The sequence below is a fragment of the Camelina sativa genome, chromosome 11, assembly GCF_000633955.1.
Source record: "Camelina sativa cultivar DH55 chromosome 11, Cs, whole genome shotgun sequence".
In the NCBI taxonomy this organism is placed as follows: domain Eukaryota; kingdom Viridiplantae; phylum Streptophyta; class Magnoliopsida; order Brassicales; family Brassicaceae; genus Camelina; species Camelina sativa.
The window spans coordinates 19108596-19124887 of record NC_025695.1 but is presented as its reverse complement, the minus strand read 5'-3'; positions in this window follow the sequence as shown (position 1 = coordinate 19124887).

Below are 16292 nucleotides of genomic sequence, written 5' to 3'. Positions count from 1 at the left end.
CTAAAAAAAATGAGAAGAAGAGTGGTGTTTAAAGAGAGTGTGGGCGAGCTCCTTAAGCCACACCCAAGGGGTGATGTGTCATGATGACATTCTCCTACTCAACACTTGTTAATTTTTGTGGTGACACCTCTGGGGGTGAGGTGTCGCCCTCCTTCTTCTCCAAGTCACAAGTGGCGCCCAAGGAAATATTCCCCTTCACTTTCTCTCATTTTGTGATTTAATTAATCACTTAGTAGAATATTTTTCCACTTAGTGCTTAATTTTTAATTAATTTAATCACTTAGTGGGTTTTCCCCTACAAACTCTATTTTTATGGTTTAAATATTCTTCTTAGTGGGATCCTTCCCACCACTCGCAACACAATCTGATTATGGTCTCGTCCTGACGGACATTGGTTCGCGAACTGGTTCGTCCCGTGTATGTCCGGTACGATCGTTCATCCCACGTACGTCTGGTACGCTCATCCGTCTGTTCAGCCAACTGATCAGACTACCAAGCAAGTAATCTTTCTTCGGACATCCTTCGACACTTCTTCTTTACTTCGGTCTCTCTTTCTTTTTAAACCCTTCCCGGATCAATTCCTTAGGATAATTTTTTCCTGTAGTGAGGGTCATTACAGACCAGCTCGTGTGACGAAGGCAAGGAAGGGAGAAGATGGTGGCTTTGGTAGTTTTATTTTTGGTCTAGTATTTTAAAACAATGTAATAGTCTATTTGCATGACTCTCGTTGTACTAGAACCTCATATGGAATTTGGATGTATGTTTTACGTTTAATTTGACCCGTTTCTACTTAACTGCTGGCGCATATTGTTGAATGAAAGAAATAAAAATCAATAGACCCTAAGTTAAACATCAGACAAGTACATGTTGGTATGAAATTTTAGGGTTGGGGTGTTACAGTCCCCTTGTCTTAAACCCCTCTATGGCATAATGGAACCATGTGGCTGACCATTAAGAAGAACATGGTAGGAGACCAAGGTTACACACCCCATAATTCAAAAATCCATTTGCTATCAAAGCCCAACCTAGCCAAAACCGCTCCCAAAAAATCCCATTCAACCCAATCATAGGCTTCGCTCATATTCGTTTTGAAAGCTTAAAACTCCGATTTATAATGCCGATTTGTTTTTAACCCATGAAACATCTCCTGAGCAACCAAAATGTTATCCGTTATAAGTTTACCGAAAATGAAAGCTGATTGAGTTTCTGAGATAAGAGAAGGCAAAAATCTTTTGAGCCTAAAACACAGGATCTTTGAAATAATCTTATAACTAAAATTACAAAAACTAATAGGCCTAAATTCCGCCATACGCTAAGGTTTATCAACTTTCAAAATAAGAAAAATGTTTGTCTCATTTAATCGATTGTCAAAACGTCCAATACGAAAAAATTCTTTAACCAAGGCGACCAAATTCCCTTAATGAGGACCAAAAGCTTTTAAAAAACAATACTGTCATCTCATCAGGACCTGGTGTTTTCTCCGGATGCATCGCAGACAAAGCCTTATGAACTTCTGATTCGGAGATCTTTCTAGTTAAGTCCCTATTCATGCTCTCCATAATAAGTGGAGTAACCTCTTGAACCATCGCTGAAATACCATTTACCTTAGATTTCTTAAAAAGATCGGGAAACTAAGTCAATGCAATACTCTCCATTTCGTAGATTGACTCATCTCAAACATCGTCTAGCCCATATAAACCAACAATCATGTTTCTCACCCGCCGCTGTTTAGTAGAAGCATGAAAAAAATTTGTATTCTTATCGCCAACCCTTAGCCAAAACTTCCTACTTTTTTGTTGCCAATACATTTCCTCATCCTGATATGCCTCTTTCAAATTCCTTTCTATACTCCGGATTTCCTCCGGAGAAGTCGAATCATCCATCTTCGCCTCTTGCAAAGCCGCATTTAGATCAGAAATATGAGAATGCCCAAAATAATAATAATTTTTTCTCCACCAAGAAATTGAATTCCGACAATTCTTAAGTTTATCCACAAAAACAGGAGTTCAAAATTTTCGTGTAATTCCAACTTGTCCCCATTGCCCCAGAAAGACCATCTTTCTCGAACTGACACTAATCAAATCGAAATCGCCTACAGCGCCGCTCTACTGATTTCACACAAGTTGTTAAAATTGGGCAATGATTGGAGCCAATCATCTCTAAATAATCGACTTTCGAATGAGGAAAAAGACAATGCCAATCTTCAATGCCTAGAGCGCGATCTAGACAACATCTAATAATCTGATTATTACGTCTATTATCCCGCCAAGACAATTGTTCACCATTGTAAGGAAATTCTAGCATACCAAAGTGAGTGATCATAGAAACAAAGGGTAAAAAGGAAGAACTCAGCCTCAAAACACCACCCTTTTTCATGATTTCCAATAAGTTCATTAAAATCTCCAATCATAAACCAATGATCAATTCTAAAAGAACCAATTTGAATTAACTTATCCCATACCATTCTTGCAGGTGAGGAACAGGGTCAACATTAATAGAGGACAAATACACCAATTGTTGACCAAAAAACGCTTGAACATAAATATCATATAAAATAGATAGTTTTATTTCATCCATAAGAAACAAAGCTAAACCTCCATTGGCCCTGCGAGGCTCAACAATATACAACTTATTAAAACCAAACTTATTTTTAAACTTTACCAACTACGAAAAAAATTTCTTTGTTTGTGATAAATATAAATGTTTGGTCGATGCTTATTCCACAAATCCCCCAAATAATCTTCTGTCATGTCTGCCCCTATTCCCTGATAGTTCTAGCTCATGATCTTCACGTTTGAGCCGATGGTTTTGGGAGCGCCATTGCTTCTTTCTTAACTTGACGAACACCACCAATATTTGTACCATCCATTGTTTTGTGCACCTGTTTCCCCCATCACCCTCTGTTTGTTACCATCACCTGTAGGTTTAGACAAGGCCATAGCAAGTAAACATTTCCCAGGAGAAGCCAAGGACATAACAGGCTTCCTAATACCACTAACACCTTTTTTAGCAGTGGGACTCGTAATCCTCACTCTGTTGCCAGTCTGATTCCCTAAATTAACAATCTGCATAGCCTTATTTAGAATCACCTATATCCATTCCTAACAAAGCTGAAGAAATAGGGTTACCTTTCTGGAGACTAGCTTCCTCGCTTATAAGACATGTTCCCAAATTCGTAAGGGAAGCATCATTGGGAACATCCGCAGCACCAACATTCTCCGAGGGAATATCATCGATTTCTCAAGCAGGTCATCGCTTTCTCCACAAAATCCAAGTCAGCAGAAACCGTACCAACTCCAGTAAGTGGAGAATCCACCATTTCCAGATCCACCTGTGAGCCACCACTCACTGAACCCAAAGGAGCATTACCACCATCAACCTGTAACCTCTTCTCATTGGAATTTTGTTTAACCTTGTACAATGGTTTAGGCCAAACCAGCCTAACCACCTTCCTATTGAGGTGATAAGTGGGAGCCTGACTCAAAGTATCCCCTCCAACAAACTGAGATCCTCTCCTTCCACCACCCTCACCAAATTAAACATCAAGCCTCTTTTGACTCCAAGCCGGAACTTGATTCCTTTCTTGTTGACAATAACCAGAACTACCAATGTCACCAGACCGTTGCTGAGGAAAGTGACCATGCTCACCAGAATCCAGCTTCTAAAAGTCTAATACTCTCTTAGCATACTTTCTTGGCTTCTCTGATCCCACACTCCAACATTATGATGCAACTCTTGCTTAACCAAAGAAGGTTGCCTCTGACCACCCCTTTTATCATTTTGTTCTTCAAAAACATGACCACTAGAAACCTTCTTCAAATCCTGACAAACTCTCGTCTCATGAGTCAGCCGAGAACAATGCTCACATAAACCTACCAATTTCTCATAATCAAGAGATACAACAACTTCATCACTTGTATCAAAAGGCACCACCAACTTGAAAAGAAGAGGATTAAAACCATTAACAGTAACACAAAGACTACTAAACTCCTCATCTAACTCTTGGATTATACCAATTTTCTTACCAATTTCTTCTAAGGTTGCCACCTCCCACAAGTGCATAGGAATACCAGCCACCTTCGCCCAAAAGTTGATAGCAGAAGGATATGAGGATGATATGATCAGCTCCCACCTCACCAAAGAAACCATTCAACCATCGAAATGGTACAAACCATTTTATAACACAAAATGGAGATCCCCTTCTGTTTCAAAGTTAAACTGAAAGGTACCCTACCCGAGGTCCGCTCCCACCACCTTATCCTCCATCTTCCTGATTTTAGGCAGATTAGCTACTAAAGAATCCATCCCATAACCGGATTCATCAACCTCCCAATAAGAGTCAGAAAGAATTGTTGAATATAGGAGTCTGTAGAATATATAGAACTCTATAGTCCCAAGAAAAGGAGCTTGAATCGCAAATCATACCTACTACTAGGCCTGGGCATTTGGGTGTTCGGTTCGAGGTCAGGTTTGGATAATTCGGGTTCGGGTTTTTCGGGTTTACTAATATAGGATCCGAGCAGGTGTTCATATAATTTCGGGTCGGGGTCAGGTTCGGTTCCTATCGGGTTCAGGTTATTTGAGTATTGACTTTAGGAAACCTGTAATGTATCCAAAATATATTCGGTTATGGATAGTAACTACTCGAACATATCCAAAGTACCCACAAAAACCTGAAATGTACCCACAAAACCCGAAAAAAACCTGAAATATACCTGTAAAAGCAGTTGTATAATCTAACAAATTCAATAAGAAACAATGAACTAAAACACAAATTAAACCATGTTTTGAGCATTTTAATGTAAAACAAGTCAAACACCAACCAAAGTAGCAAAATAAGCATCCCAACAAAGAAAAGCATAACTTAAAATCTTAAACAAATGAAACTGATAGAGTGATAAACTGATAGAGTGAAAGAAACAAAGAAAGAAGAATCATTTCCAGCATTAGCAGCCTTTTAACAGATTATCCATAGATTATGACCTGTTACATCAGACCAAACATTTTTAAAACTAGAACTCATTTGAAAGAACAAAAATATGAAAGAAATGAAGTTACCTAATAGCCGAGTATAATGTTTCCTATTTCGGGTTGAGTCCTAGTTGTTTTCATTTCGAAACTCTGAAAACAAACAACAACAAATGTTACTTAACTGTTACAAAAAAGTAAAAAGTTAAACATAAATTTAAAACTTACCTTTCTGAAGACTATCAAATAGTTCAATATCAACAAGGATCTGTGAGTTTGCAAGTAATCTTTTTCAGTAATCTTCATATCTTGTTTCATCCATTGCTCAGTGCACATCAACACCTCCACCATGTAATGAGTTAAACAGCTCCTATGAGGCTCAATGATTCGACCACTAGTGCTGAAAGCACTTTCAGAGGCAACGGAGGACACTTGCATTGCTAAAACATCCTTTGCAATTTCAGATAAAACAGGGAACTTCTGACTATTGAGTCTCCACCAAGAAAAAACATCCCATTCTATTCCAGGAAGGGTTTTAGGAGTCTCTATAGCATCCTTGAGATATATATCTAACTCATCTTTTGTTTCATCATCAAGTCCATTTTCCTTAACCATTTCAGTGTAAGCATTGTCCATCCTTTCAAACTCAGAGATTTCTTCTGCAAAATCACTTGAGACTGATTCAAATATAAACCGATCTTTTGTAGCACCAGAAGAAGATGGAATCGATTGAGATGATTGTGTGCTTGATCCTTTGTAGTTGACACTATATTCCTTGAACATATCCTTCATGACATCATAAACAGATGTGCACATACCCTTAGCTTCTTGACTATCTTTTCCATAGAGTTTGTCAAAGCACATCTTAGCAAACTGCATTTTCTGTCTAGGGTCGAACACACTAGCAACAAGCAACATCTTGTTAATATTTTTGATCCCTTCCCAATATTTAGTAAACTTCTCTCTCATTTCAATCGCCATTTTGCTTAGTTCACTATCATAACTATTGCTCAAAGTCAAGAGATTCTTCTCTATAGTGACAATTTCACCATAACACTTGTATGAACAAGTCTTAGTCGAAGCTGAGACAACCAAAGTAGCAGTGTAGAATAAGCCAAGAAACTTCACTAACCTCTCTATTGCCTTCCAATCCGTGTAAGAAGGTGGTCCTTTCCGTTTCACCCCATTGTCAAGTTCTATAAAGTAGTCATTATATAACTTGTCTTCATCCTCCATCTTCTGGAAAGCCAACCTAAAATTCATGGCTCTTGTCAACATCAAGTATGTAGAATTCCACCTTGTCTTCATATCCATTGGCAAACTCCCCCTAGTCATCTTCCCTGAAACAACCTTTTGCTCAAATGAGTCACATCTTGGACCTGAAGACCGAACATACTGCACTCCATTATGAACAACTGCCACATTATCACCCACTTCAAACAAACCATCCCTAACAATCAAGTTGATGATATGAGCACAACACCTCATGTGCAAGTAAATCCCATCTAACACTAAAGAATCATGCCTCAATAACTTAAGCTCTTCAACAAACTTCTTCAATCCATTACTGTTGGCAGTTGCACTGTCGACTGTGATGGTGAATAACTTCTCTATGCCCCAATCAGCAAGACATTCAAGTAAAACCTTTGATATTGTGTTGCTCTTGTGATCCGTGATATACTTAAATCCAAGAATCAACTTCCTTAAGCGCCATTCTGCATCCACAAAATGCACAGTAATCACCATGTAACTAGCTCGTGTAACTTTAGCAGTCCATATGTCAGTAGTAAGAGACACTCTATGCTGCTGAGAAGATAGCCAAGCCTTCAAAGATGCTTTCCTGGCCAGATACATCTGAATTATATCTCTACTAGCTGTTCTTCTTGAATGAGGCTTGAATAAATTACACTTGTTGCAGAAGTGTTTCCATGCCAGACACTCAATAAACGCAAATGGCAATTTTGTCAAAACAAGCATTTCATTTGAAGCCTCTCGGAAGACACTCTCTGTTAGTCTTCCATCTTGCAGCTTTCCATCATTACTAATAACAACTTGTGTCTGGCGCCCTTTCCATGCCTTGTACGGTTTACATGTATCCAAATGCTTCTTCAAGTTTGAAGTCCCTTGTTTAGTTGGACATACAAGGGACTTCTTGCAATAGTGACAATCACCCAGATTCGGATTCTTCTCTTGTCTTGTGAAATGGTTCCAGACTTTAGACCATTGAACAGGTACCTTCTTAGGTTTACCACCATCATCATCACCTCGTGGAGCTTCTTTCCTCTTCCCTTTACTTTTATCACTTGGTGGAGGCATCTTACACCTATCTCCTTGTCCTTGTGTGTTCTCATCATTGGCGTTGTGGTTGTTCGAAGAATCCATCTACTACATTTGAAAGATAATCGGATTAAAACATTACATTACATTAGCTAAGAACTATAATCTGATTAGTAGCATTCAGAGTAGTAGCAGCAACAACATTACATTAGCTAAGAACTATAACACTAGCTAAGCATTCCCATTCAGATTCGACCAACATTACATTAAATTAGCTAAGAACTATAATCCGATTAGTAGCATTCAGAGAAGTAGCAGCAACAACATTACATTAGCTAAGAACTATAACACTAGCTAAGCATTCCCATTCATATTCGACCCAAAAAAAAAAAAATCTCATTTACATAAGAATCACACTGCCAACAAATCAAACTGTTTCATCTAGTCAACAATGCATAAGAATCACACTTGAAATTCATACAAGATCAGAGTAGTAGCAGCAGCAACAACATTACATTAGCTAAGAACTATAACACTAGCTAAGCATTCCCATTCAGATTCGACCAAAAAAAATCTCATTTACATAAGAATCACACTTCCAACAAATCAAACTGTTTCATGTAATGAACAATGCATAAGAATCACACTTGAAATTCACACAAGATCAGAGTAGTAGCAGCAACAACAAAAGTCTCTAGCTAAGAAATTTCACAAACCAAAAAATTTGTTTCTCTTTAAAGATATAAATCTAAAAGAAGTAAAAATCAAAACAATTATACAATAAAGCTAAGAAATATAAAACTAGAATCAATAAAGAGGAGATGGAAGCTTACAATTGATCGAGTACTAGCTTTATCTAAAATTTAGAACGATTCGATTTATCTCTCTGTTACTCACGATACTACTCATTTACATAGCATTTGAAAAAGCAAACAATTAAGTTATGTATCTAAAATTCTAAATTAACAGCTATGAACAAAACAAAGAAGAGAATTCGACCCAAAAAATCAAATTCAATGTGAATCAAACATATAAAAATTCGACCAAAAAAGACCAAGTACAGAAATAGTATCAAGTAATCAACATAGTTTCAGACATAAACAAATCAATAATTAAAGAAAAAGAAGAGAATGAAGCTTACAATTAAGCTTGCCTGATCGATTTCTAGCTCCCTATGATCGGAGAACCCAAGTACCCAACGATGAAGCTAACGGCGGACTTAGGTTTTGGGGATGGGTTTTGGTTTATAAAACCAAAAGATTCTTGAAATCGGACAAAATCAGGCAAGTTCCATGGCTATGATTTTTAGGAAGATTCACAAGGATTCGGAGAGGGAGGATAAGGCAAACGGTTTTATGAAATCAAATCATCGCCGATTCATAAGGGATAAGGTGTATATGCTGTATAATTGTCCTCGGGTTCAAACAGATATTGTCGGTTCCTCGGGTTCGGTTCGGGTAATACCCGATACCTGTAGGTATTTGGAAACGAAAACCGAATAGTTATTTATACAGAAGCGGTTCGGGTCGGGTTGGGGTTTTTGCAGGTTGGATTCGGGTCGGTTCCTCGGGTTCGATTTATTTGCCCAGGCCTACCTACTACAACACTTATTTCTACAATAAAATCTTGTTTATTTTCTACATTAATTTATATTAAAAAGCAAGTCTAGTTCACTTTCTTTTTAAAAGCATTCAATGAATTTTCTACAACTAGAATCATAAAATGTGGGATCCGACGCCGACAGATGTGTGGTTTGTATTGTTTAAATTACTAAAATGGGATATATTTCTCCCACTGGTTAGAATTACCGATCAACCCCCATTATCTGATAGAGTACCTCTATTCTCTAACAATATTTTACAAAAAAAATTTACAAAATATACGTAAATTTATACTAAATAAAAAGAGAAACTATAAGCTCGTAAAGCTGTCTACATAGGATTTAGAACAGCCAATAAGAATTCGATATCTCACTGATTAATATTTTTAAAATTTTCAGAATTGCCTATATTAAAATTTTTTAAATGACCAATCGGGATCAGTCACTCAATATTTAATATTTTTAAAATTATGTAAAAATTTTATATTATAATCTATATTATGAAAATGGCCAACTCTCTCCATTTGAGTAACACATCAGCAGTGGAGAGAGTGCTACCTGTTTATCCATCCTCAATAAAAGCAAACAGATCTAAATAAACTTAAAGGAATATGAAACATTTTTCATTTTTTTATTTTTTTATATCACAAACAGTGTAATAGTTACATAAGTAATTTAGAGAAGCTTAGAGCATGTCCCAAGAAAATAGATGCATCACCAAAAGTCAAAAGTACATTGGGAGTGAATCAAAGCGCCACTTCTTCCTCTTGGCGTAAACCATGAATGCATGGGCATATGCTTTAGGTGTTACAATTTTGTCAATAGTTTGAAGAGTTGCGGCAGTGATAGATATATTGGTTAATATTGTAGAAAAATTCATATAAGTTTGTCCCTAAAGAAATAGATTTTTATATATAAAGAAGATTGGGGTTCTGTTCACTGTCAAATAGAAGATGTTGAATAAAACTGTATAATGTTGGTTTAGAAAAATAAAGAGACAAAGAGGAAGATAGTTGAATAAATTCATGATTGTTGGTTTTCATATTATAATATTTAGAAGTTGTTAAAAAGAAAACTGAATGAAATTCTTATTAAAAACCAAATTAGAGTTATATTCAAAAATTGAAGAACTAACATGAAAGGAAAATTTCTATTTTAATTATATCTATTAAGAGTTTGCCAAGCTGCAATTCTTGATAACAGAAAATGTTAGTGATTCATAGTATTTAATTGAGAACCAAATATATCTAAATAGATAAGCTTTTCTTTTTAATGAATGTAAAATTTATTCAACCAAAAAACTCTTTGTTACCAAATATGCATCCTTAGATCAAGCTATATTTTCTTTTGAAATTTTAGACAAGAATTGTAGAATGTTTAAATCTCTCAAAACAAAATTGTTTATGCATGTATACAATAAGTCAATTACAAAATGAAAAAACATATGTGAAGTATTAAAACAATGAACTGTCAAATTATATTTTTCAAGTTTTCTACAATTAAAGAAAAGCTAAAATAAACTGTACATAAATAATTATTAGCAAAACTGTTTTAAAAAATGGTAAGCGATAAGCCCGCGCATAGCGCGGGTATTCATCTAGTTTATATAAAAAATGAAACATTAGACAATTAAAATTTTTATCTTAAAATTTTAATTTCTATGAAAAAGTATCAGGATATCACCTAGTTTACTCTTGAGTTGTAACAACCAAAAATACTTTGAACTCCACACCAACTATATTCTGAACTTCCTGTCCAAGTCATATATATAAAAACATTTTTGATATTTAGCTCTCTTTTTTCATCATGTTCATATCTTAATATTATACGTATAAAACTATAGTTTCTTTCTTCATTGAAAATTTTGTTATCGATTTGTAGTAACAAAGAAATTATTAAAAATCTCAAAAAAATTCGTCAAGACAAAACTCAAAGAGAAAAACATTGGTCATTTAGGGTGTTAATTTATGAAGAATCGAAAGTTAAGGGGCTTAANGAAGTATTAAAACAATGAACTGTCAAATTATATTTTCAAGTTTTCTACAATTAAAGAAAAGCTAAAATAAACTGTACATAAAAAATTATTAGCAAAACTGTTTTGAAAAACGGTAAGCGATAAGCCCGCGCATAGGTATTCATCTAGTACTTATAAATATTGTATGTTAACATCCACATCGGCTAGAAAATTTTAGAAGATGGCTGGAAACCATGAAGCTTGATTTGTCAGGCGTCTAAATTTAAAAGTTTTATTTGTTTATTATTGTAACACCCGCGAAACGAAATCCCGGTTTAGAGATTGCATCGGTCGATGCAGTAGGTGCATCGGTTGATGCAGGTTCAGTTTTCTGCGGTTTGACTTAAGTTAAATGCTGCGTTTTGGGTTAGGGAAAACCTTTAACACGAGTTTTGTCTCATTTGTCGTGGCTTAGCCGTTTTTGGAGAGATAGAAAAGAGACAAAAGTTTTTCTAAGCGTTCTTGAGTGTGCTTGTGGATTTTGGGAGATTGGAAGATGTTCCTGTAGAGATCAGTAGTTGGGATCGTTGTAGGAGCTTCCTGGAAGTGCTTTCTTGTTTGTTTAAGGTTCAGAATCGTCTTGGCAAAGGTAAGTGCAGGACCATGGCTTATATAAGCTAGAGATTTCTCTGATCTGCTTGTTTATGTGTTGTTAGGCTTGTTAGATGGTTATTTGGGACGTTAGGAAGCTTTCTTGTGGCTTGGGATCGAGTTTTGTGGTTGCAGGAACAAAGATCCGGCGAGAAGCTTCGGGAAACACGATGCTCGGCATGTTGCATCGGTCGATGCAAGTGCTAGGATGACGCGTAAAACCTAGGGTTTTTGTGTTATGTCGACCATGCGTCGGTCGATGCAGTGCGAGTGTTGGTCGATGCATGTGTAACTTACATCGGTCGATGCATCCCTTGTGTCGGTCGATGCATCCCTATGTGGTGTCGGTTGATGCATGTTGGTGTCGGTCGATGCAGAGTCCTGGTTTGTTATTTGTTGTTTGATGATTGTTGGTTGATGGTTAGAGATGTCTCTATTGCTTGTGTGTATAGCCCAGTAGATGGGAGGATTGCCTTACTGAGTGTTTATTAAATACTCATACATTGCAATATGTGTTTGTGGTGCAGGTAAAGGAAAAGTGTGATCGTGGAATCAAGGGAATGAAGAGGAGGATGTTCTAGGGACTCGATTGGATGTTGTCTGGCATTGCTAGGTTGCTAGAGTTGGGTCATTAGAAACATTGCTAGGTTTCTGGTTCCATGTTTCCTGATGATTGGTTATTGGATTGTTGCTATATTTGGTTATTGGTTATTTTATTATTGGATATTGGTATTGTTTATTTCCGCTGTTGGTTGTGGTTGTGGTTAGGTGGCTAGTAGGTATACCACTAGTTGTAGTTATTTATTATTATTATATTTTATATATTAAAAAAAAAAACTGGTCGGGTCGTTTCAGTTTGGTATCAGAGCCCTTACGGTTCTAGGATTGGATTCACTAGGTTTCTGTTGTAGATATTTGGGATTGCATGTCTTGATTTATTATGTGAGTTAGTCAATTGTGTGTGGCATGGAGTCTTAGAACATCCTCTTCGAGCCTACAGTGTGATTCCACGGTGAGTTTATGTTTTTGTGTTATGTTAACTGTGTGCTTAGCCTTCTGTTCATGGTAGTGAAGATGGTTAGAGAGGGTGCTGTTGCTGGTCGTGGTCGTGGTCATGGACGCGTACGTGGTTGTGGTAGGGGCAGGGTCCCAGAGGTAGTGAGACTGCGGACCAGAGTGTGACAGCTGAGGGTGTTGGCGAGTCGCAGGGTGTCCAGGGGGATTCCATGAGTGTGGCCGGAGGGGGCGGTGTTGATGCTCCAGTGGCCGGTGATGTTAGGGTCCTGGGTGTGGGAGTCCCAGCGGGTGGAGTTCCTAGAGTGGATCTTGCGGGCTTGTTAGCACAGGTTTTGGAGCGGTTGCCAGTAGTGGTGCCGGCTCAGGCTCAGGTAGTGCCACCAGTGGTGGCAGAGTAGCGGTAGCCAGTGGCTGCATATGTGGGAGCACATGGTCATTATTTGTCCATGCTCAAGGAGATGAAGGGCATCAAGACTGCGAAGTTTTCGAGTGGTACAGACCCTACTGCTGCAGATGCGTGGAGGAAGAGTTTGGAACGTAACTTCCATACTCTGAGATGTCCTGAGGAGTTTTGGGTGGACATTGGGGTCCACCATTTGATTGGTGATGCTCAGGTGTGGTGGAGATCAGTGGCTGCTAGGAGAGTGCATCGGGAGATGACTTGGACTGTCTTCGTAGGGGAGTTCAACCTCAAGTATTTCCCGAGGGAGGCATTGGATCGGGTGGAGGTGTAGTTCCTTTAGTTATCTCAGGGGATGCGGTCAGTGCGAGAGCTGGATTCAGAGTTTAGTTGGCTTCTATGTTATGGGGGTCGGGTTATGGAGTCAGAGGAGGCCCAGATCAGGAGGTTTATGAGGGCTCTTCGTGATGACTTGAGGGTCCATTGTAGAGGACGGAGTTACGCTATGCGTGCAAGGCTGGTTGAGACTACGGCAGAGATCGAGGAGGATATCCGGGCACAGTCAGTGACCGTTAGTCCAGCAGTTCAGCCTAGTAAATCTCATCATCATAGAGGTTCTAGCAAGGGCGGCAAGCCTGCGCAAGGAACCAAGAGGAGGTGGGAGGCTATGCAGAGGCTGAGTGGTGCGAGTTGCTTTGGTTGTGGGAGCAAGGATCACATGATTGCTAGCTTTCCCAAGAGGAGTGCTCTGACGGCAGCGGTTCGTGTATGCTATCATTGCAGGGAGCCAGGGCACATCAGGCCCTTGTGTCCCAAGTTGCAGCCGGTGGCAGTGGCAGCGTTGCAGCAGGTGCAGCCGGGATGGCAGCAGGTGGCACAGATTGAGCAGGCGTCACGGGTTTACACGACAGCAGAGACTGGTGGAACCAGTGCCGGGGGGATCACATGTATAATTTCTGGTACTTAAACTTTGTGAATATCAGTAGGTTCAGATTTTATGTTTGTTTGTGATAAACTGTTAGGTTCTCAACACATGAGGTTTGTGTAGGAACCTTGTTGGTGGGTGGGTTTAAGTCCCACGTTATGTTTGATTCTGGAGCTTCTCATAGCTTCATTACTCCAGAGTGTGCAAAGAGTGCGGAGATCAGAGGGGATCATGGGGAGCGTACAAGAGTTGTTAGAGTTGCAGGAGGCAAGTTCCTGAGGGTTATTGGACGAGCCAGAGGAATTGATGTTCAGATCGCAGGGGAGTCGTGGCCAGCGGATTTGCTTATCAGTCCAGTGGAGTTGTATGATGTTATTCTCGGGATGGATTGGTTGCATTGGCATATGGTGCATTTGGATTGCTATCGGGGTAGAGTGGAGTTTGAGCGTTCAGGAGGGAAGTTGGTTTTTAAGGGTATTAGACCGACTTCGGGGAGTCTCATGATCTCGGCCGTTCAGGCTGGGAAGATGATCGAGAAGGGCCATGAGGCTTATTTGGTTACCATATCTATGCCAGAGTCAGTGGGGAAGTCTATGGTTAGCGGTATTCCGGTTGTAGAGGAGTTTGAGGGTGTGTTCCAGTCGTTGCAGGGGTTACTACCATCTCGGTCTGATCCTTTTACGATTGAACTGGAACCAGGGACGATGCCGTTATCCAAGGCTCCTTACAGAATGGCTCCTGCAGAGATGGCAGAGCTTCAGAAGCAGCTAGAGGATTTGTTGAGTAAGGGATTCATCCGTCATAGTGTATCACCGTGGGGAGCACCAGTGTTGTTTGTCAAGGAGAAGGATGAGAGTTTCCGGTTGTGTATTGATTACAAGGGTTTGAACCAGGTCATTGTGAAGAACAAGTACCCTCTTCCGAGGATCGATGAGTTGTTGGATCAGTTGAGGGGTGCTACTTGGTTCTCCGAGGTAGATCTGGCGACGGGTTATCATCAGATACTGATAGATGAGGCAGATGTGAGGAAGACTGCATTCAGGACGAGGTATGGGCATTATGAGTTTGTGGTGATGCTTTTCGGGTTGACTAACACACCAGCAGCGTTTATGAGATTGATGAACATTGTGTTTCAGGAGTTTCTGGATGTATCTGTCATCATCTTCATCGACGATATCCTGATTTATTCTAAGAGTCCTGAGGAGCATGTAGTGCATTTGAGGGCAGTTCTGGAGAAGCTACGGGAGCAGAAGTTGTTTGCTAAGTTGAGCAAATGCAGTTTTTGTCAGCGTGAGATGGGTTTTCTGGGTCATATTGTATTTGCAGATGGATTTTCTATAGATCCAGAGAAGATTCAGGCTATCAGAGATTGGCCTAGACCGCAAAATGCCACAAAGATAAGGAGTTTTCTGGGATTGGCAGATTACTACAGGAGATTTGTGCAGGGGTTTGCGAGCATAGCACGTCCTATGACTAAGTTGACAGGGAAGGATGTTCCTTTTGTTTGGTCACAGGAGTGTGAGGAGGGCTTTGCAAGCCTCAANAAGGGTATTAGACCGACTTCGGGGAGTCTCATGATCTCGGCCGTTCAGGCTGGGAAGATGATCGAGAAGGGCCATGAGGCNAATACATCTAGAGTTGGTTTGGGGTGTGTTTTGATGCAGCATGGGAAGGTGATGGCCTACGCTTCGCGGCAGTTGCGGAAGCATGAAGGCAACTATCCTACTCNGTGTGTTCCAGTCGTTGCAGGGGTTACTACCATCTCGGTCTGATCCTTTTACGATTGAACTGGAACCAGGGACGATGCCGTTATCCAAGGCTCCTTACAGAATGGCTCCTGCAGAGANAAACTTGAGGCAGAGGCGGTGGATGGAGCTTGTTGCGGATTATGATTTGGAGATAGCCTACTACCCTGATAAGGCTAACTCGGTTGCAGATGCTCTGAGCCGGAAGAGGGTAGCTTCAGCTCAGGAGCAGGAGATGGAGTCTCTAGTAGGAGAGATCAATGCTTTGAGTTTGTGTGCTGTTTCTCAGGAATCATTGGGTTTGGAGGCGGTTGATAGAGCAGATCTTCTGAGCAAAGTGCGGTTGGCTCAGAAGAAGGACTTGGTGCTGGTGAATGCCTCAAAGGATGTGGATTCAAAGTATCAGGTCTCAGATAATGGTACCATCTTGGCGCACTGTCGGATATGTGTGCTCAAGGATGAGGAGTTGAGGCATGACATCCTGAGAGAGGCTCATGGGAGCAAGTTTTCTATTCATCCAGGAGCGACTAAGATGTACCGTGATCTCAAGAGGTACTATCATTAGGTCGGGATGAAGAAGGATGTAGCTAGTTGGGTCGCGAGGTGCGACGTGTGTCAGCTAGTGAAAAGGCTGAGCATCAGGTTCCAAGAGCGTTACTGAAGAGTCTTCCCATTCCAGAGTGGAAGTGGGATATGATTACTATGGACTTCGTGGTAGGTTTGTTAGTGTCCAGGACGTTTGATGTTATTTGGGT